The sequence below is a fragment of the Harpia harpyja genome, chromosome 1 (genome assembly GCF_026419915.1).
Source record: "Harpia harpyja isolate bHarHar1 chromosome 1, bHarHar1 primary haplotype, whole genome shotgun sequence".
NCBI classification, from domain to species: domain Eukaryota; kingdom Metazoa; phylum Chordata; class Aves; order Accipitriformes; family Accipitridae; genus Harpia; species Harpia harpyja.
The window spans coordinates 8397991-8419187 of NC_068940.1; the positions used below are offsets into that span (position 1 = coordinate 8397991).

The window sequence follows — 21197 nt, forward strand, 5'->3', positions numbered from 1 at the left end:
AAAATGCCTCCCACCTGGCATATAATCATCTTCAAACATTCTATGTCTGTCTGTCTTAGGCAGTCCCTCTAAGTCACCAAAAAATAAAGCAAGAGCAAAGTGTCACATACAGGATTTTACCAAGGTGCCTGCTAGGGCAGCTTTTCCTAAGTTTGTCTTTCTGCTACGGAGGAAGATATGTGTGTTTTTTCCCTACAAGTGTGGACTAGTATTAATGACCCCATTCTGAAGTTCTCATTAGGTGTGAATGACTGGAAGTAGAGTTTTGCCTAAAGACTGAAGAAGATCTTTGTTACTTAGTCAAATGTCAAATGTTAGATGTTAAAATGCAGTTAGCTGAACTGCTAGAATAACCAGAAATAACTTACCTATGCTGGAAAATTTATTTTAAAGTCTTCCTAATGTTTTTGTTCTCTCTCCTTAAAATTAGCACAAAGTAAAGTTTCTGCAAATACCCACTCTCTTCAACAACATAACCAAGGCAAGAATTAATTAAGGATAATTAGGCCAACGAGTGGCATAGTAGAGACACATGTTCACGTGTTCATTAGAAAATGAACTTTAAGTCAGGTATTGGATATCTGCTTGCTGACAGGAATAGAGAGATCTCATAAATGCATAATAATCTTTGCAGCATCACAAAGTATCACCATGTTACTGTGACGAAACATCACATGGTTGTATGTCTTCTTGGAGGATATTAAGGATATATTGTTCTAAACTAAGTAGCATAAGACAATATCACTCCTCATTCCAGAGAGGATAATGGCATTAAAGTGGACTGCTTTATTGAGGTGTTATTACACAACAGTTGTTTATGTTTGTTTCTATAAAGAAAAAAAAAATGGAAAAACTCTGGGAACAAAGGTGTGTCACCCTGTGCAAGAACTGCTTCATTATTTCTCAGTGCTGGTTTGCACGCTCCATTTGTTCTGATCATTTTCTGGCCTTATTAACAAAGGAGCAGAACTACAAAGCATTTCCACATTGGCTGGGATTAATGGAGATGAAACCGAAATTCTGTCTTTGCTTTCTGGGTCAAATTTGAGGTCGTACATGAAGGTTGCAAGTTATTTGTAGGTGGATAGGGAGCTGTTCTGCAGAGGTGTAGGTTATGTGGTAGTAGAGCAGCACAGATTTCCCTTTCAACTTTATTAACCACTATTATGTGCTGGCATCACAAGTTCTCAGAATGCCTACAGGTTTTATACTTTCAGGTGTTGAACAGTGTAGATCCTGCTAGGTGACTGATCTCGGAGTCATGGGATTATTTATCTCAAAAATCTATTTATTAGATTTTTAATGGAATGGAACTGAATGGAACTAAGTTGAACAACCTCAGCTTTTTCTGAAAAGCCTACCTAATCAGGCAAATAAAACATCACATTCAAATTACTGAAGACTCTGCTGAGACCCAAACATTCTCCTCATGGGTACATGAAAGCTGCCCAATGGCGTCAAACAGATCCTTTTCTGAGCCACATTTCCTTGAGGTTTCCAAATTAACAGTGAAATGTACTTATCCAATGTCAAAAATAGCTCTAACATACTACTTTACAACAAAATAATGCAGGAAAAAAATTCCCCACAGTTATAGTAAAGTCAAACAGAACTGGAGACAGCTTTGCATTGGAGCCTAAGCTTTCTGAGTCTATAACTTTTCTTAATCTTACCTTTCCGCTCCCTTGTTCTCTCTCCTGTTCAAGAAGGTAAACAGCTTTGGTGGCTCACAAGAGAAGAAGCTGTCATCCTCCCAGCACTGTAAGACAGAGGTTTCCCTTGGAGTCTGTGCAAGAATTAATCAGAGAATGAAAGACACTTTCATATTTACTTGTTGTATATCCAAGCAAGGGCCCGAGTATCTGGGACCTGAGCTAGTTAATTCAGAAATAGCTTGAGTATCCATGGCAGCAAATTGCAGATACCCTACTTGTTAGGAAAAATAGTATCTTTATAGGGAGTTCAGGAATTCAGTTATGTGCAGATACTTCAGAAGTAAATGGTAAGTGAGTAAGCCCAAGGATGCACTCTAGGAATGCACCTAGTGCCTTCCAGCCACTAACAAGCATTGGTCCTTGGAACCAGGTGGTAATAATACCGTAGATAAACCACAGTAGTAGCCTCCAGATACATACACTGCAGGGTATCAGGTCTCAGCATCCACTATTTGGCTGTTTATATCTGCTCCTATTGCACCTCTCTATTTGCTAATGTACTAGCTAATTCGTAGGGTACTAGCCACTTAATACCAGCTTTAGGAAGAAAAGGGCTTGTGAACAGCAGTGGAACCGAAAACCTGCAGTCATGCATAGTGTTGTAGGGTGGGTGTTGTAACAATGGCTTCCCAGTATTACATTGCCAGTGGAACTGTATCAAAGAAATATCAACTGACTGAAGTGAATGCAAAAACTGGACTGCACTTTTTTTTCAGTGCAGCTGCTGGTTTTGTGAATTATAACATGGATTATTTTGTCCAGATGCACATTGTTCTATTACTTCCTGTGATCAAGCAGTTCATTGAACTCTTTTGTTATAGTCACAGATTTTGTTGTGAAGTTCTTTTAGGGTAATCTCACAATAATCTTGCAGTATGACCTCCCTCTAATGCTGTGCTTGCTTGTATCCTAAACGTCCATGCATAATAGCCTATTACTGCTAGCTGTAATAATAACAAACTCCCTTGTTATGAGATATTGCACTTGTTTTTCCCACCATCAGCTTTACTCCCTTCCTTTTCTACACACCCTGCATAAAACACTGTGGGGGTTTTTTTCAGTATGTGTCAGTAGAATTCTCTTTTTTTTCCCAAAGACTGAGCTCTGCTGCAATAAAATTTCCAGGATCTTGTGGGTCTTTTCTTCAGTGTAATTTGTTTGCCATGTAACCTACATAATGTTCCTGATGTGCTTTCAGAAATCTGAGCATGCATTTTTATGTTCACTTTAGGGGAGCCAAGAGCATAGCTCCAAGGTTTCAAGAAAATTTGGGTTCAGGTTTTATGTGACTGATTTTTCTTTCAGCTGAGGTATTCCTAATTTCACAGAGCAGAGAATCAGGTCTTGAAGCTAGGGACTGCTTTTAAATATGATGGCTTTATGTTGCATTAAACATAAAAGATATGTAGTAAATACTGCACCAAAATGCTAAACTTTCAGGATAGAACTGCAACGCAGAATAAGCGTGGCATATATTCATGTGGTTTTTATTTTACCTCTACTTTTTGTTTGTGATAAAACAATTGTTGCATTTTCAGTTAATATGATCTAAAAAATCTCGTTCTTGACCAAAATCTGTATTGCTTTTCTTAATTGCATAGACAATATCTGAGAGCACATCTCCTTTGCATGAGCAAATTAGGTAGCAGTGGGCTTAGCTTTCATTTATGTAGATGCCAACTTACACCACTCTGACAATGTTAAGGATCTTAGTATAATTTAAGCAAATATATAAATATTAGAGTATGCAAATTCTGGTCTGTGCAGGTGTAGTGACTATTATACATATAAATTAGCTGTACTAATACACTTTATTGATGTCATCATTATTGCCTATTAAAACAAAGCCTTACAGTCTTCTGCTAAGGAATTTGGATTGTTCTATTCTTAAAAGAAAGGAACATTAGAGAAATATCTGCACCTAATTTTCACTGGTCTTTTATGTAACTGCTGCTTTGATTCTTTTATATCACTGTTTCTCTGAATCAGTTTTCTATCCTAGTCTAGCACATGAACTTTCTAGTGCCAATAAGAAAGCACTGGGACTGCACTAGCCATTTAACAGTCATGAGATTATTTCTCACTGTCAAGATGTCTGGGAGAAATGGCATCTTGTATTGAAAGCTCTGCTGACACCTCTGTCAGAGCATGAAGCTATGTTCTCTCGTACCTCTTCTACCCAGCATCCTGTATCTGCCCTGCAAATGTAGGCTACCCCAGGCATCTTCCGTACCCTTCCTGCTCAGAGCAGGGGTCACCTGGCTGCTACAGCACCACCCCCCTTGGTCATTCCCATGCTTTCCCCTATGCATCACACTTTATAAGCCAGTTTCCCCACTTTTCTTCTCTGACTCTTCTGACCATGAAGAAAAACATCCAGTAAGCTTTCACAGGTGCCATTTTAAGTCTGAGTTGAAGTTTGGTCTCATGTAATGAGTTATCTCAGGCATCTTCCTATCCTCAACACAGTACGTGTGTGTATATGTTGTGGCAGAAACATGCTCCTTCAGTGACTTCCAGGTATTAGATGTCACACATGAAGTTGTTCAGCAGTCAGCACCTATGACTGTGTCCTGTATGTTAAAAGATATAATGGGCAGTTATCAGCAGCCCGTTACTGTCAGTGATAATCTACTGTTAAACAACAAAAAGCTTGTGATGGTGAAAACATCCTCCAGGAATTTGTATGTATCTCATGACTGGTACTGGGCCAAAACAGTTACATCCGTTATTGTTCATCAGGATGCTAGGTGTCTCCCTAAAGAAACATAATTTAAGATGAAATATAGTAACCTGATGAAACTCCAGCAGTGTTTGTTTTTCAACAAATTCTTGCACATTAGAATTAGAAGCAATATGTGTTTTGATATGTAAGGTCCTGAAAGCACATTGCCAATTTGCTGATAAAGCCAATGATTCAAATGAGTTCTTCTGTACTGACAGTAAACATGGTGTGGTGGCTTGACCCTGGCTGGATGCCAAGTGCCCACCAAAGCCGTTCTATCACTCCCCCTCCTCAGCTGGACAGGGGAGAGAAAATACAACAAAGAGCATGTGGGTCGAGACAAGGACGGGAGAGATCACTCACCAATTACCATCACGGGCAAAACAGACTCAGCTTGGGGAAAATTAACTCAATTTATTACAAATCAACCAGAGTAAGGTAATGAGAAATAAACCCAAATCTCAGAACACCTTCCCTCCACCCCTCCCTTCTTCCCAGGCACAACTTCACTCCCGGATTCTCTACCAACCCCCCCAGCGGCACAGGGGGACGGGGAATGGGGTTTATGGTCAGTTCATCACATGTTATTTTCTGCCACTTCATCCTCCTCAGGGGGAGGACTAATCACACTCTTCCCCTGCTCCAGCGTGGGGTCCCTCCCACGGGAGACAGTCCTCCACAAACTTCTCCAACGTGGGTCCTTCCCACGGGCTGCAGTTCTTCACGAACTGCTCCAGCATGGGTCCCTTCCACGGGCTGCAGTCCTTCAGGAGCACACTGCTCCAGCGTGGGTCCCCCACGGGGTCACAAGTCCTGCCAGAAGCCCTGCTCCGTGGGCTCCTCTCTCCACAGATCCGCAGGTCCTGCCAGGAACCTGCTCCAGCGCGAGGTTCCCACGGGGTCACAGCCTCCTTCGGGAACCCACCTGCTCCGGCGTGGGGTCCTCCACAGGCTGCAGGTGGGTATCTGCTCCACCGTGGACCTCCATGGACTGCAGGGGGACAGCCTGCCTCACCATGGTCTTCCCCACGGCCTGCAGGGGAATCTCTGCTCCGGCACCTGGAGCATCTCCTCCCCCTCCTTCTTCACTGACCTTGGTGTCCGCAGGGTTGTTTCTCTTACATGTTCTCACTCCTCTCTCCGGCTGCCGTTTCCGTCCGTCCCAACTTTTTTTTTCCTTCTTAAAAATGTTATCACAGAGGTGTTACCACTATCGCTGATTGGCTCGGCCTTGGCTGGCGGCGGGTCTGTCTTAGAGCCGGCTGGTATTGGCTCTCTCGAACACAGGGGAAGCTTCCAGCAACGTCTTACAGAAGCCACCCCTGTAACTCCCCCCCCCGCTACCAAAACCTTGCCACACAAAGCCAATACACATGGAAACTGAAATAATTTAGGAGTTGGAAGTCTTGTATATGACACTGTCATAATAAGGATAGGAGTCTTCTGGTGTGAGTGGAAATCACCTACGGAAACAAAGATAGTACCAACCTTTCCTGGCAAGCAATAAATACAGAACCACGGAATCAAAGAATCACAGAAAGGTTGAGGTTGGCAGGGACCTCTGGAGGTCATCTGGTCCAACCCCCCTGCTCAAGCAGGGCCACCTAGAGCCAGTTGCCCAGGACCATGTCCATGTGGCTTTTGGATGTCTCCAAGGAGGGAGACTCCACAACTTCCCTGGCAACCTGAGCCAGTGCTCAGTCACCCTCACAGTGAAAAAGTGTTTCCTGATGTTTGGAGGGAACCTCCTGTGTTTCAGTTTGTTCCCATTGCCTCCTGTCTTATCACTGGGCACCACTGAAAAGAGCCTGGCTCTCTCCTCTTTGCACCCTCCCTTCAGGTATTTATATACGTTTATGCGATGCCCCCTGAGCCTTCAGTTCTCCAGGCTGAACATTCCCAACTCTCAGCCTTTCCTCACAGGAGAGATGCTCCAGTCCGTTAATCATCTTTGTGGCCCTTCACTGGACTTTCTCCAGTATGTCCATATCTCTCCTGTACTGGGGAGCCCAGCACTGGACCCAGCACTCCAGGTTTGGCCTCAACCAGTGCTGAGCAGAGGGGAAGGATCACCTCCCTTGACTTGCTGGCAACACTCCCCCTAGTGCAGCCCAGGATACCATCAGCCTCCTTTGCCACAAGGGCACGCTGCTGACTTATGGTCAACTTGGTGTCCACCAGGACCCCCAGATCCTTTCCATCAAGCTGCTCTCCAGCTGGGTGGGCCCCCATCATATACTGGTGCGTGGGGTTATTCCTCCCCAGGTGCAGGACTTGGCACTTCCCCTTGTTGAACTTCATGAGGTTCCTGCAGTCCATTTCTCCAGTTTGTTGAGGTGGCGCTTGATGGCAGCACGACCCTCTGCTGTATCAGTCACTCCTCCCAGTTTGTTGTCATCAGCAAACTTGCTGAGGGTACACTCTGCCCCATCATCCAGATCATTAATAAAGATGTTAAACAGGGCTGGACCCAGTATTGACCCATGGGGTACACGACTAATTACTGGCCTCCAACTGGACTTCATGCCACTGATCACCAGCCTCTGGGATTAGGATCCTTCATTGCTGTATAGGTATCCCCATAAGAGCAGGGATATGGTAGAACAGAGAATTGAGCAACTGCATTGTTTCATAATATTCACTTCAAACTAAAGAAGCTGATTTGTAGATTAATCTTTCTTCTTAAATGAGGTACTCCCCATTTTTAGATGAAAGTTTCCCAATCACCTTCTACATGATTCCTCATGGCACTTAAAATGTATTTGGGGCTGTCTCAGGCAGCCTGGAGAGCCTTGTATGCTGATGCAGGTCACCAGTATTGCCAGTTTCTAACACATGGTGGAGATTGTCACAACACTGGGTAGCATTTAACAACAACAAAAAAAATTAAATCCTACAAAAAAACTAACTCTGTGGAAACAATTCCAAGTGCTTGCTTGAAACATGGGAGAAAACTTATCTTTTTAAAGTCATGATTTCTGTAGCTTTGACTTGTAACTTTTGGCAATGTGGAGATGGCACCCAATTAAACCTCTGTCCTACCAGATGAGCCATATTGCTACAAAACCTCTGCTTGTCATTAATGGACAACTATAGCCTCTGTATTCTAGCAGCAATGTGTTTCCAATTTTTCCCCATGTACAAATGCCCTTTGTGCCTTTTGAAGGGTTTTGTATAGCCTCCCAAGGAATATCCTTTGGGCAAACCTGTTAAATTCAACAGCAGTTACCCTGTAGTAACACAAATCGACAGAAAAATTGCAAAAATTTCATTAAGAGGGAAATAATTGTATAATAAAGAAAAAAAAAGTTTGGGGTTTTTTTTCTTGTACTATATGAAATAATATTTGTGGTTCTACCTAGTGCATCAAAGTCTCCCTTTCTTTCCCCTTCCCAGGTAATTGCAGGAAAATAGCCACCTCTATGAAACAGGCCAAATGCACATCCCGGTAGTCAGTCTAGTTTCCTAAGGGTAGGATCTATTTCATCCTAATGACTTCAGCAAGTGTATTTCTGCTGAAGAACTGGAAAATGTTCTTTCCTCTCAACTAGCAGAACGAAATAACTCATTCTGATGTCTGTAATTCCAGCTGCTCTCATCACCAATCCATTTAGAAAAGGAATCCTGCATCTGTGATGGTGGATTAAATTCTTTTGTCTGTGCCATGACTTTGAGGAGGACTTGTGCTCCCAAATAATCTAAGTGCTGTTACAAATGCCGCACTACTCACACAGCCCTGCTGGAGAGGACCTGTGTTCTCGAACAGCCTTATTTGTCATTCTGGATTTGTGAGTGAGAAACGCAGTGATTCACAGCAGCTGCTATAGAATGGATATGGATTATTGACAGAATCATTACTATATCAGATATTTAAAAGGTCTTTTTTTTTTTTTTAAGATGTGAAGAATTTGGGGAATTATTATAATTTATTTACCGCAGAGTACGTTTCAGCACTGGTTTGACAAAGTGTATCAGGCATACCTGTATACATGGGCTTCTGGCCCCAGCTTCCTTGTGGAATAACTCATACCAACTTATTTCTGTGACTTGATTTTCTGCTCTTTGTGGATCCTTTGCATAATGCTATGGTGTTTGACATGTATAGCAGTTTTCCTTCTCCTGTTAAATTGACATTAACAGTACTACCAGTTATGCTGGAAGTTATAGTCCCTTCTGTAGCATTTTCGTGTATCCAGAACAGATGGGAGCTTGCTTTCAAAACTCTTACAAATTGTTTGTTTACATTATATTGCCATCCCTGTATCTCAGTAATAGTAGCAATTCCAGAATTTCATTTTTGTGCTGCAGACTGTTTCCAGCCCTCCTCTCTCTATTTCTGAGAAACTGTCATGCTGGGATGGATAGTCTGAAGGTCCGTACTAAAAATATGGGAAAGGGATACTGTACCATTTCGAAAGAGTATTCAAGAATCTCCATAATGTTCTCTAGTGACTAGGAACTTGCAATTGTGTAACATGCATAGATACATGCACTTGTTATGATCCATTGCTATAGGACTAGGATCATGTTATTCTTATTTCTCCTTTACTGTTGTTTCATTGCTTCCCCCATTGTGTTAGGAGTGTGGTTTAATGCATCCATCTCGAGGACAAGGGCATTTGCTGCCTGCTCTGCATTCACTCGTTTATTCCCATGACCCAAGTACGAATGGCTAGAAATAGTGAAGTAGAAAATTCTCAGCCAATAAAAGATCTGAGGAAGTGCAATGACATTTCAATAGTACCTTCTGGTCTAAATATTATGAGATTGTTTGCATTCCCTGTTTTGGACTTCTTGCTTGTGTCAATGGGTGGTTATTTGGAGGACCAAGGGCTGATGTCCTCCTGCATCAGTTTTGTTTTCCTGTGTGGAAATCCCTACCATCTTTGTTCATATGCTTGCTTTACTATCCTTATACCCTGTCCTATTCCCTGCCGTAAGGAGATGGAGAGGAAGCTTACATCTCAATTGCCATTCACAACATGGATATCAGAAAGAAGGTCATTAGACAAGATGAAGAGAGTGCTTGCAAAAGGTAGTCCATAACCAACAACTTTCCCTAATCTAAAATATATTTGGAACAATTCTGAAGGGTGGAGAGAAAAGTGAGAGAAAAGTGTGTCATCATTTTCCAGCCTCTCTGGCCATTGAATTTTTATAGGTCCCAAAAGCCAGGAAAGTCGGCAATACATAACTGGTTGCCTGCAGAAAATTCAACAATCACTTAGTTGTGTTCTGGAAACAAAGCCATGAAAAACAAGTTCCTTCCTAGAGAGTTCCAGTTCTCTTCATAAACGTGTATTTTGTCCAAATAAACCAAACTACCCTGAAATGCCTGCTGGCATATCATGTATTGTGTTACGATAAAATTGCAAGCAGAGGAAAAAACACATGATGGTGTGAATGATAAAAAGTGGCCCTGCTGGGTCTTCAGTAGAGATGATCCTGCATAGTGGTATGTCTGTCTCTCTGTTGAGCTCTTCCAGCTGCTGAACAGTCCATGTTTGTCAGCGTCCATAAAGTCATGTTGATACGTACTCTCTGTGAGCCACATGTCTCCCATCAGGGATGCTGAATCATGCTTCTCTGGGAGGTGGGGCAGCGGGGGGGCAGATGGGGGCATAGAACTGAAATTACAAGCAAAAATTATTTTGAACACATGGATGAAAAATTATGTCACTGGAATGGTAATTGATGCCACTGAATTAAGACACAAAAAACCCAAACACAAGTGCTAGAAACATGGTGTGAGCATTTTGCAAGTACTAATATAAAGTCCTCGTCCAGAAGACTTGTTCTGAACCTAATTATTTAAGCAAACATGCACAGATCCTTGTTAAACTCTGATAATTCTAATGGCCCTTATCAGTGTCTTAGTCATTCTTCCATAAAAGAAAAGACTGGGATAAAGATACTCCCAGAGAATACACGTAATTCCTATAAGAATAAAAAGTGAAATCACAGGATTTAGGTTCTAAGTAAATTTCTGACAGGGACTTTGTGGCAAAGCTGCATAACTTTGCCTCAGAGTTTCAATGGCATCTCAGGAAACCTCGATCTACAAATGTGAATTCTCTTTGCTATTTTGAATCTGTATTAAATTACAAACTCCATTTTGTATACTGAGCATTAAGTGAGTATATTATAGCTTCACCTTTACTGAAGTAGGCTGGGAATGCCAGGAGAAATTTTTGTGCCTTGCAGAGAGCCATCAGTGAAAGTTTGTTATGCCTTGAAGATTAATTATTCAAATAAGAGTAGACAAGATACAGACTATTGCTACACGCAAAACAGTTTTAAGTCCATGTTTTAGGTAGGTTGATGGCGAAGAATCACCATGGAAGCTGTGAGGAGGGGTCAGGGAGGCTACCTGATTTAAGGATGGGAAATTTATGAATCAGAAGGCCTTTTAGAGAAGGGTTTGGATCCTGAGGAATGGCTGCTCAGGAAGACAATAGAGAGACAGAGAGTTTCACTTTTTGCAGAACAGGGTTTCCAACTTTTATTTATTTATTTATTTAATACTACTCAGTGATTCATTCCCATACACATTGTCTTTTTTCTAATGAGCAGAGTAGTCTTTAGGAAAAAAGTGTGCTCAGATATAATGAGAAGGACAGGGCTGTGGTTCCTAACTCAGCAGGACAGTTGCCTTGCAAGGCTCTGGCTGGAACAGCTCCTGTTCTTTGGGAGCCATCGAACTTGCCTTACTCTCCTTCAGTGAGCTTCTGAAGACCGGGAGCTGCCTTCTCAACACTGTGCAAGCCGGAGTCCTCTCCCTCTTTCCCTGAGACTTGTTCACTTGCAGATTGTAGAAACATAATACTTCTGTGTTTCTGTGACAATAAACATTGTCTTTAAAATAAAATGAACAAAACAAGTTAAGACAAGCTCCTCAGTTGCCAGATAGATTTTTCCGACAGTCATAGGCATTCTTTCTGTCAGCCCACAGCTGCGAGTGGTTTTGCTGTAATCAGCCCTGTGTATGCTTTGAGTTAGGTAGTACAAAACACTGCTAAATGCTTAGTTATTTTCTACCTGAAAACAACATATGACAGACTGTTGTGGTTTAACCCTAGCTGGCAACTAAGCACCACAGAGCCACTCGCTTGCTCACTCCCCCCTGGTAGGATGGGGGAGAGAATCAGAAGAGTAAAAGTGAGGAAACTCACAAGTCGAGATAAAGACAGTTTAATAGGTAAAGAAAAAGCTGCTCACGCAAGCAAAGCAAAACAAGGAATTCATTCACTACTTCCCATCAGCAGGCAGGTGTTCAGCCATCTCCAGGAAAGCAGGGCTCCATCACGTGTAACGGTGACTTGGGAAGACAAATACCATGACTCCAGATGTCCCCCCTTCCTTCTTCTTCCCCCAGCTTTTTATTGCTGAGCATGGCATCATATGGCATGCAATATCCCTTTGGTCAGCTGGGATCAGCTGTCCCAGCTGTGTCCCCTCCCAGCTTCTTGTGCCCCCCCAGCCTACTCGCTGGTGGGGTGGGGTGAGAACCAGGAAAGGCCTTGACTCTGTGTAAGCACTGCTCAGCAGTAATGAAAACATCTCTGTATTACCAATGCTGCTTTCAGCACAAATCCAAAACATATCCCCATACTAGCTACTATGAAGAAAATTAACTCTATCCCAGCCAAAACCAGCACACAGATGACTTATGCTGGCAATGTGTGGTATATATTTGATAGAAGCTCAAACAATGTATGTTTCTTTGTTACCTGAGAAAATTTTAACAGAGAGTTTGATGTATAGTTACTTCTTTACATTGACTGTGTTATTTCTGTGAAGGCCCTGAGGGAGATCCAGCCTCCTCCGGGGCTTCCCTGCACCCTGTCTGTGGCCCCAGAGTCCCACTTCAGACCGGCCCCATCAGTCCCTGCCCCAGCAACACAGTCAGTGCAGGTATGTTAATAAATGGCTTAGGCTGTAAAAGCACTGTCCCAGAAAACTCACTTTGCCTATGTTTCAGTTCTCATTGGTATGTTTAGAGAACTCTGCAAAACCAGCTTTGTCCTTTTCACTGGTTACATCTATTCCCCTGAATGGTAGGGCATGCCGTTCCCATGGTGGTGTTACACTGCTTTAGAATTAACAGTGCAGCAAATTGGGGACTAGACCACTTTTCTACTTCTTTTCAAATCTTTGCATTATAAGAAAGACATTGTCTTCTGAAAGACAGAAGGGAGGTGCGTAGGACTGTATTCATAAAGTAGGGCCTCTCACACTTTCAGGTTATCAACCACATGTGAATAGAGAGGATATTTCCTGTCACAGACCCGTGTCATTCATGTGTCAACCACAGCAATGGGTGATGTGGTAAACTAAGACTAGAAGACAAATAAATATATTTATCTCTTTTATCTAAAGCATTTCTTAAAAGCTTATCTAAAAGCATTATCTAAAGCATATCTATCTTGTTTATCTAAAGCAAGATGAGTAGGGTTTCGGGCTTTTTCCATACTACTTCTTTCCCCTGCATTTTTTTGCTCAGCCATCTGACCTTATTGTCTCCATTAAATATGCTGTGGCCTGGTTTCTTTTTCTCCTGAACTGATTTCCTTATCTTCTGTCTCCTGCTTCCCTCTCTGCGAATGTATTCTTGAAAGATTACTGCCAGGGAGTATGACCTAGAATAGTATTTAGTTTATCAGCTACTATGCTACAGGCATAATTAAATCCAGTAAAATATAAATGGAATTGTCCAAAATTTTTGTAATTCTTAAGCTTTCTATGAAAAAATTAAATTGGATTAATTAATGCAGAAACTAGCGAGTAAAATTCTATTCCCATGTCAATTTGAATGTGGGGAGGAGCAGTGTGAACATCTCTGTGTCCCCCATCTGTGGACAATACTTTTTCTGGGATGATACTTTCACAGTCTGTGGAACTTACTGACATAATGGCATGGACCATGAAATTGTCAGTGTGACCAGCAGCTCCCTAGGGGACAGGGTCGGACACATCTGATGTCTTCCATCATTAGCTTTGGATTGTCATTTATTTTTTGTCCTTTGATTGTCTCCACAAAGAGACCACTTATGAGGTTGTCAGGTGTTCAGCAGGAATTGGAGTTGCACCGCCAGTAAATTTAAAATGCTGGTGCAAGTGTATACAGTTTCCAATGCATACCAATAGTTCATGAAAGTGAGCACGAGAGCCTTGGTCATAACTTAACAGTTTTACTCATTTAACTTGGTCAAAATACCTTGCTTTTGCCTGAAATGAGTTCTACCCTTCAGATGATCCAAGTACTATTTGAAAATTTTAGAAGACAAGCTAATTTGGTATACTCTAAAGCAGTTGATTCATTAATTCTGTTGTACGGGCATGATATATGGTCTTTATTTTCAGGATGTAACTTTGTTATAGGTAAGACTGATTTATTGGCAGACCACAGGAATACAATTGTGCTCTGTTTTACAGAAAATGTCATAAATAATATACTCTGAAATGCCCCTCAGATACAGAAGACTATAAATTACAGAAAGTTATTGTGTAAAGACACTCTACAGTGAGTTAATTAAGGCATTCAGGCATAAAGCCGATAACACAAAGAAAAAAATTAAAAGATATAGGGCAGGGAGAAAATCTATGCTTTTGATTGAGATTTGAAAAGAGGGAATGAATTGATGAGGCAGAGAAAAAGAGGCAATCTGTTTCAGATGGCAGGTTACAGATGAGAAGGTGTTTACAGCAGGAGTAGTAAGTGTGAAGGAACAGAAAGAAGCCTGGCTCTAGACTGCAAAAGGAGAAACAGAAGAGGGAGGAGAAACGTGTTGAGCTAGAGAAAATCCATGGGTTTGGAAAGCAATAACAAGAGAAGGCTTCCAGCTGGATCATGTACTGCGTGGAAAGCTGAGCTGAGCAAGACTTTAAGAATCAAAGTAGTTGTGAAGAAAAGAATAGAACATGGGGATAAGACTGTAAAAGGGCTATTGCAAAAGAGATGGCATTCAAAGGTGTGTTTATGGGGTTATGATACACAGATTTGTGCACCAGAGATTGAATCCTGTCTCGTGCTGTGCTATTGCACATCAACAGCAAAAGGCTGCACAGCCTATCCCCTCAAATATCTTTTCAATCATGTAGCAAACAGAATAGAGTATTTTCTTATTGCTCAGAAAACATCCTGGGCTGGGGAGATTGACCAGCATAGAACTTATTCATTGTGAATCTAGGGTGAAATTGTCTGCCAGTAATAACCAGGCTGTAACTACCTTGCACTATGCTGTAGGCAGAGCCCTGCTCTCCTGTTGTGCTGTTCCCCCCTCACATTTCAGGCTGTACCTGTAGCGTGCAGTGGAACACTCCTCCTCCACTGGTGCAGTGAAGTGACTGAATGAGCGTCTGGATGGCTGAGATGATGTCTTTTTTCTCTCTTAAAACGTCACCCAGGAAAGGACTAGAATTAAAAGGTGAGATACCTGGAGGAGAAAGGTAGTAGATTGCAAGATTCAGGCTTGTTCATCAAGGGAGTAAACACTCTCTCCAACAGGTTAGCATGGTAGTTGCACACCACACCATGTTATGCCACAATACTCTGCCTTTCAGCAAGGCAGAGATTCACTATATTTCTAGGTAATTCATATATTTACAAAGGTTGATTCCTGCAGGACAGTAGAGGAATTAATGTTGTCTGAAAATGTTCTGTTTGTATCTAGCTTTGTATTTATGAAACTTTAGCACAGGCTATGATTCCTTTTAAGAAGAATGACTTGATCTGTATTTTAAAAAAAGCAAACAGAAAACTATTGCTAGCATAGCCACATGGAGTGGAACAGATTTCCGCAGAAGTGCATTATTTGTGTATGTCAGTACTGTGTCTTTGAATAAGATGTTGAAATACAGTATGGGTATGCTACTTATGCACACTTCCAGAAAGGTACAGCTGGTAAAAAGCAAATGAGCTGAAATAATAAGAAGTAGTTAACATTTTAATGGAATAAGGGAGGTCAAGCAGAACCAGTCAGTCAGTCAGTTACCAATAAACAAAAGTAGACATATAAGAAGAGGTCATTTATGCCATGTTGTCTCTGGCAGTCAAAACCTCTTAATTCACTATGGAATGAGGCTTTACATGAGCACAATTCCTAGTTTGATCTCAGTTTGGCTTTTTTGCTAAAGATCTCATTTGTGGCACTTTTTTCAACATTTTTCTCAACAACTTTTAAAATTTGAAATTCAGAAAATGTTTATTACTGAATTTCTGAGTATTTTTTTCCTAAACTGCAATGAACACATAAAAATGAGAAGGGTCATTGTAACACAGATTAATTAGAATATTTTTCAGTCAGTGGTGGTCTTGCTGATTCCAGTAAAAGAAGATTCATCTGAAACAGAAGAATCAAAATGTACAATTTGCACCTGTTGTTTCTGAGAACTGTTCCTACATTAGGTACTTGTGGCAACAAGGGAGATAGAAAAACAAGTTCTTTCTGCAAACTTTTCACAACTCCTAGAAGCAAAAAACCAGCAAATCAAATCTGTTTGATAGTTCCGGTTACAGCCAGCTGTCTCTGTCTGCCTATAAACTTGTAAATGGAGCAAGAATACTTCTCCCAAGTACTATCACATTACTGGATAGTACTGGTAAAAGCACTCTATTGTTCAGGTTCCCATAGTAAATATTCATGCTTTTATGGTTTCCTGTATCTGCAAGACCTGGTTAGGTATGCAATCAGCTTTTTTCATTTATTTCCTTTTCTTAGGGGAAATGGTTTGTTGATTGGCAGATGAGTAGTTGTGGCCTCTATCACCCTGACACCTTGTTAAGCTAGTGGCTAACAAATAGATCTGTAAAGCTATCATCCTGCACATTTTGAGCCTTTCAGTAAAATTGGCTAGCATGATGGCTCACTGATTATCGTATTCATAGGAAGATGCTCCAACAATATTGGCCATCTTCAAAAGGCTCGATTTATTTTAAAAAAATGACATTTTCTTAGGAGAAAAAAGTTTCATTTGATACTTCCAAACACCATTGTTATACTTTAAAGATGTTTTCTGATGTAATGCAAATACTCTTAAAAGAATGGGTCCTTAATTTTTTTAGAAATATTTTTAAAATAGCTAACATTCTCTTTGTTGAACTCAGGGATAATTGCTTTAGGAAAAAAGAAACTCACTTAACTTAAACAGAGAGAGTTTTTCTTCAGGTGATTCTACAATTATGAGGCTTTTTTGTTCATCAAAGTTCTGATCCATGAGGTCAGTGGAAGCCTTTGCATTGAAATCATGCATGAGTTTTGGGTTAGGCAATAGTCAATTAGCATTTATATGTGTAGACCACTTGAAAGAGTTATGTGCGATGGAGACCAGAATGTGGATATGGAAAACAAAGAATACCAGAGTTTGGGTAGAGGCTAGAAACTGAATGTTGCTTAGCAGTGAACATGCTGTGGGATTTCAGCACATAAGAGCTCTCTCACAGGCACAAAATTTAACTGCTCACTGGTTATATGCTGCACTTGAAACAGCCATTAAAACAAACATTAGAATGGGAAAAATCTGCTCTGTAAATAGGCAATACTGACTGTCTCACTGAGGCTGCTTCTGTGCAGCAGAAGAAAAGAAAAGCTAAGCTTGCATTTTAATAACTATTTGAAGATTTGCTTTAAATGGATAAAGTTTCCTGCTAAGCAGTTCACATTATTTTTCTTTTCATCCTTGTTGGCCTGACAGATGAATTTGGAGCCAAACAAAACCTGAAGGTACAAGAAAGAAACCTGAAGTATTGCAGTTCTGGCTGGCAGGGTCAATTATGAAGTCTTAATTTGAAGAGTTGAGAAAGTTCCATGAAAAGAGGATCTGGATCTGAGAAGATGTACATGTAAGGAGCCCATCATGTCTGTACTGCAATAGATTGCTTCCCTCCATGGGACCAGGCATGTGAGTCTCTGCACAGATACACTAGAACTTCCAGGAAACATCTCTAACTTGTGCTCTCACATGGAAGCGACACATATTCAGGCAAGGTACTGCATTAATAGTGCCAGTGGCATCAGCCATCCTGTGGGAGACTGAGCGTGCTGCAGGAGATAAAAGGGCCTGTGCCTCTGAAAGCACAGTCCAGCCCACACTGTTCATGCATACAGCTTTGCATCATGTATGTCTCTGGGATGAGAAAAGATGGAGCCATGGGATCTGTACTGTCCTTGGGGACCCTAGGAATTAAGTTGAATTGGCAAGAATTAAGTAGGAGGCAAAACCTGCTGCAGTACTTCTTCACCTAACCTTGACATGAGGTTTACGCTGTGTATGCGCAGTTTTGTGGGATCTGTTTACAGAAGCAAGACTGTGTTTGCTGACTCTTCTTTATCTTCCTCTCTTCGACAGCCTAAGTGCTTCCATAGTGCTAGTCTGGTGCAGTGACCTGTGTATCTTCTCCATTCTCTTCTACAAGGAGGAAAAATTTTGTGCATGCTCTCCATGTGCATGATTGGGTGGTTGACTGCAAAGGTAAAGGACACCAAATATTTGCATGCTTAAAAACAATGATTCCTCACTTCTTTTGTTTTCCATCTCTCTGAGGTGAGTCTTCTTACGTAATGCTGGCAGGGGTAATTCAACGTCTTCTCCCTTCTTTGCATGGGGAGGTACCACACTTGGCCCATGCTGGATTGCTGCTGGTCATTCAGGTAGCGCAGGTATCTCTGTGTTATGCTGGACTGTCTTGTCAATATGCAAATCTTCTACTCTGGGCTTCTTCTGTTACATGTAGGATTACCTTATTTCACAGAAGTTTCATATTAATTAGGGGATGGTTCTCAGAAAAAGGGGGGACATGTTGAAGATACAGCAGTTCCCACAACAGGTGAAGCACTGCACTGAATGCTCATTAATAAGACACAGCTTGCAAAGTCATAATGATAATAGAAACAGCAGTGACAATGTCCTGGGTCAGTGCTTTGTGTGCATATATGTTTCAAATGCATGCAAGGGATCCTATTAGAGCTTTAAAATCATTTTAAAGTCTTTGCCTCAGCAAGTTTTCATGCTCATTTAAACCCCTGGTTTGTCATTATGAAGTGTATTAACTTTCCCATGTTTAATGCTTATTCCTGTCCTGAGAGAAATAAACAAATAATACTTTGCAAATGGGTTTCTTGGGAAAGGAGGCTAAGTGGCAGCAGGGTATCGTTTGCACTTACAGCTGATTGCTTTAAAAAGCTGTTCTAGAGTTCAAAAGGTGAAAAAACAGACTTGGTGAACATGTGCATTTTACTTATATTTTCCTCTTTTCTCAGAATGGATTTACAGAGCAGTCTTTTGACAGGCATGAGGCAGTGCCAGTTATTCAAGTCTTGCATGAAAGAGGAGAAAGCAGTAAGTCATATTTGCATAGTATTTCTGTGAGACTGCTAGCCTCAAGTGTAGGCTGCTCCCTGCTGCTGCTACTATATATACTTCATGAAAGACTGGCTTGAAGTGTAAGGAAACCATAGTGGGAAAAGATGTGTTCCTTTTCTACAAGCATTTAGAAACAAATAAGCATCTTTATGAAACAATGATGTCTCCCATGCCAAAACATGGGCATGCAATTGCCCACAGCAAAGGTTCATGTAAGGCCATTTAGAAATGTTTATTACAGGAGTGAATGGAGTTCAGAGAGTCTTGTTTGAATGGAAAGGTATGTGAAAGTAACGAAGAAAAACGCAAAAGGAGTGGGTGAAAGAAGCAGAGAACAGTCCTTGGGAGTGTGATCCTGAACAAGCACATCGTGCTGTCGGGCCTTGGAGTGGTGAGCAGAGATATTGTCTCTTGCTGTGCAGTGAAGTATTCAGTAAAAAGATCTTTGTAAAGAAGCAGGAATTCACCAGGGATATTTTCTTCCATCTCTGATTTATTTTCCTGACAGAAGTAATGTCTAATATGGAAATGCTTTTATTTTCAACAAACAGCAAGATTCAGAAATTATTTCATGCTTTCCTCCTGTACATTAACTGCCACTGGGTACAGTTAGTATTCAGACTTCATTTCTCCTAATCACCTACTGCCAATTGCAATTCTTTTTGGAAAAGCAAATATTGATTTTTGTAATGTGGGAAAAGTCAGTTGAGGGCTCAGATGAAGACCATCACGTTTTGTGTGATCTAATCCGCTTTTCAAGTGGAAAAGACTAGTATATTAATTTGACAGTGTTTTAATACTGGAATTAACTGAATATGCAAATGTTTAAGAATAAGCACGCAGTCAAACCAGTTCTTAATATCTTGGTCCCTATTTCTTGGGATTTAAATAAAAGTAGCTTGACTTTTCAAATAACTCAATACTTGCATTGTCCCTTGGCTTAATAAGCACATCTTCTTTGACACTATCACAGTACAACTCATTTATAAATCTGTCCTTATAACGTGCATGGAATTTGCTTGTTATAGAAATGTGTTGTGGCAGTGGGTGAAGGAAAGGTTATAACAAAAATTATTGTAGCTAGGGATCTGAATCACTGTAGGGCTTTATACTAAAATTGCCTTGCAGGAGGTACAGCAATTCAGCACAGACTGTGCAATTTATAAATGGAAACTTTGACTCTACAGCACTTTCTCCATACATGATTGGGCTTCTTTAAAAAAAAAAAAAAAGGCAGCCATGGTGCAATGCTAACACTTATGAGTGAGTGATGCATGATTGATGATCCCCTAAAGGCAGTGAGAGAGAAAATTACCTCCTTCCCTCATTTAAGGACATTATTAGAAGACTCAATGAGTTCAAAGCTCAGGAAATTATGTTAAGAGGACTGAATCAGACTTTAAAAAAAATCAGGATAAATTATTTTCTCAGCAGTTCAAGGGTAAGATTTCTTTTAATGCAATGTAAAAGAAGAAGAATACTTTGACACACCATTACATGGTAGTCTTAAAAAAATACCTGTCACATCATTTGTGATTTAATCGCACAGGTACTATTCTCTCCATGTACTAAATGGACTGCAATCTGCAACCAATGCAAATTAATATTACATTTTAAATGCTATGTGTGTCCTAGTACCTCAGTGTGAAAAGTAAAGGGATCCTTCTCTCAGTTGTGAAGGTAACATGATATGCTGGGAAAGAACAGGATGAGCTGACAGTGTTCAAAACATCAGTGTGTTCTCCTGCAGGATTTGAGAGTGAGACTGTCGTGGTTTAACCCCAGCCAGCAACTAAACACCACGCAGCCGCTCACTCACTCCCCCCCACCCAGTGGGATGGGGGAGAAAATCGGGAAAAGAAGCAAAACCCGTGGGTTGAGATAAGAACGGTTTAATAGAACAGAAAAGAAGAAACTAATAATGATAATGATAACACTAATAAAATGACAACAGCAATAATGAAAGGATTGGAATGTACAAATGATGTGCAGTGCAATTGCTCACCACCCGCCGACCGACACCCCGCCAGTCCCCGAGCGGCGAATCCCTGCCCCCCACTTCCCCGTTCCTATACTGGATGGGACGTCACATGGTGTGGAATACACCGTTGGCCAGTTTGGGTCAGGTGCCCTGGCTGTGTCCTGTGCCAACTTCTTGTGCCCCTCCAGCTTTCTCACTGGCTGGGCATGAGAAGCTGAAAAATCCTTGACATTAGTCTAAACACTACTGAGCAACAACTGAAAACATCAGTGTTATCAACATTCTTCGCTCTGAACTCAAAACATAGCACTGTACCAGCTACTAGGAAGACAGTTAACTCTATCCCAGCTGAAACCAGGACAGAGACCAAGCCAATGTCAGCTAGCAATGTCCACTTCTACTGCTAGGGAGAGGG

General features: G+C 41.2%; 1 long non-coding RNA gene across 1 annotated transcript in view; it reads left to right on the forward strand.

The window, feature by feature from the left end:
• Positions 1-21197, forward strand: part of LOC128152585 (uncharacterized) — an 81134-nt gene that overhangs the window by 20436 nt on the left and 39501 nt on the right. Inside the window, exons 2-3 of the long non-coding RNA XR_008238707.1 lie at positions 17134-17426; positions 17788-17982. This is a non-coding gene — a long non-coding RNA (uncharacterized LOC128152585). The remainder of the gene's footprint in view (positions 1-17133; positions 17427-17787; positions 17983-21197) is intronic.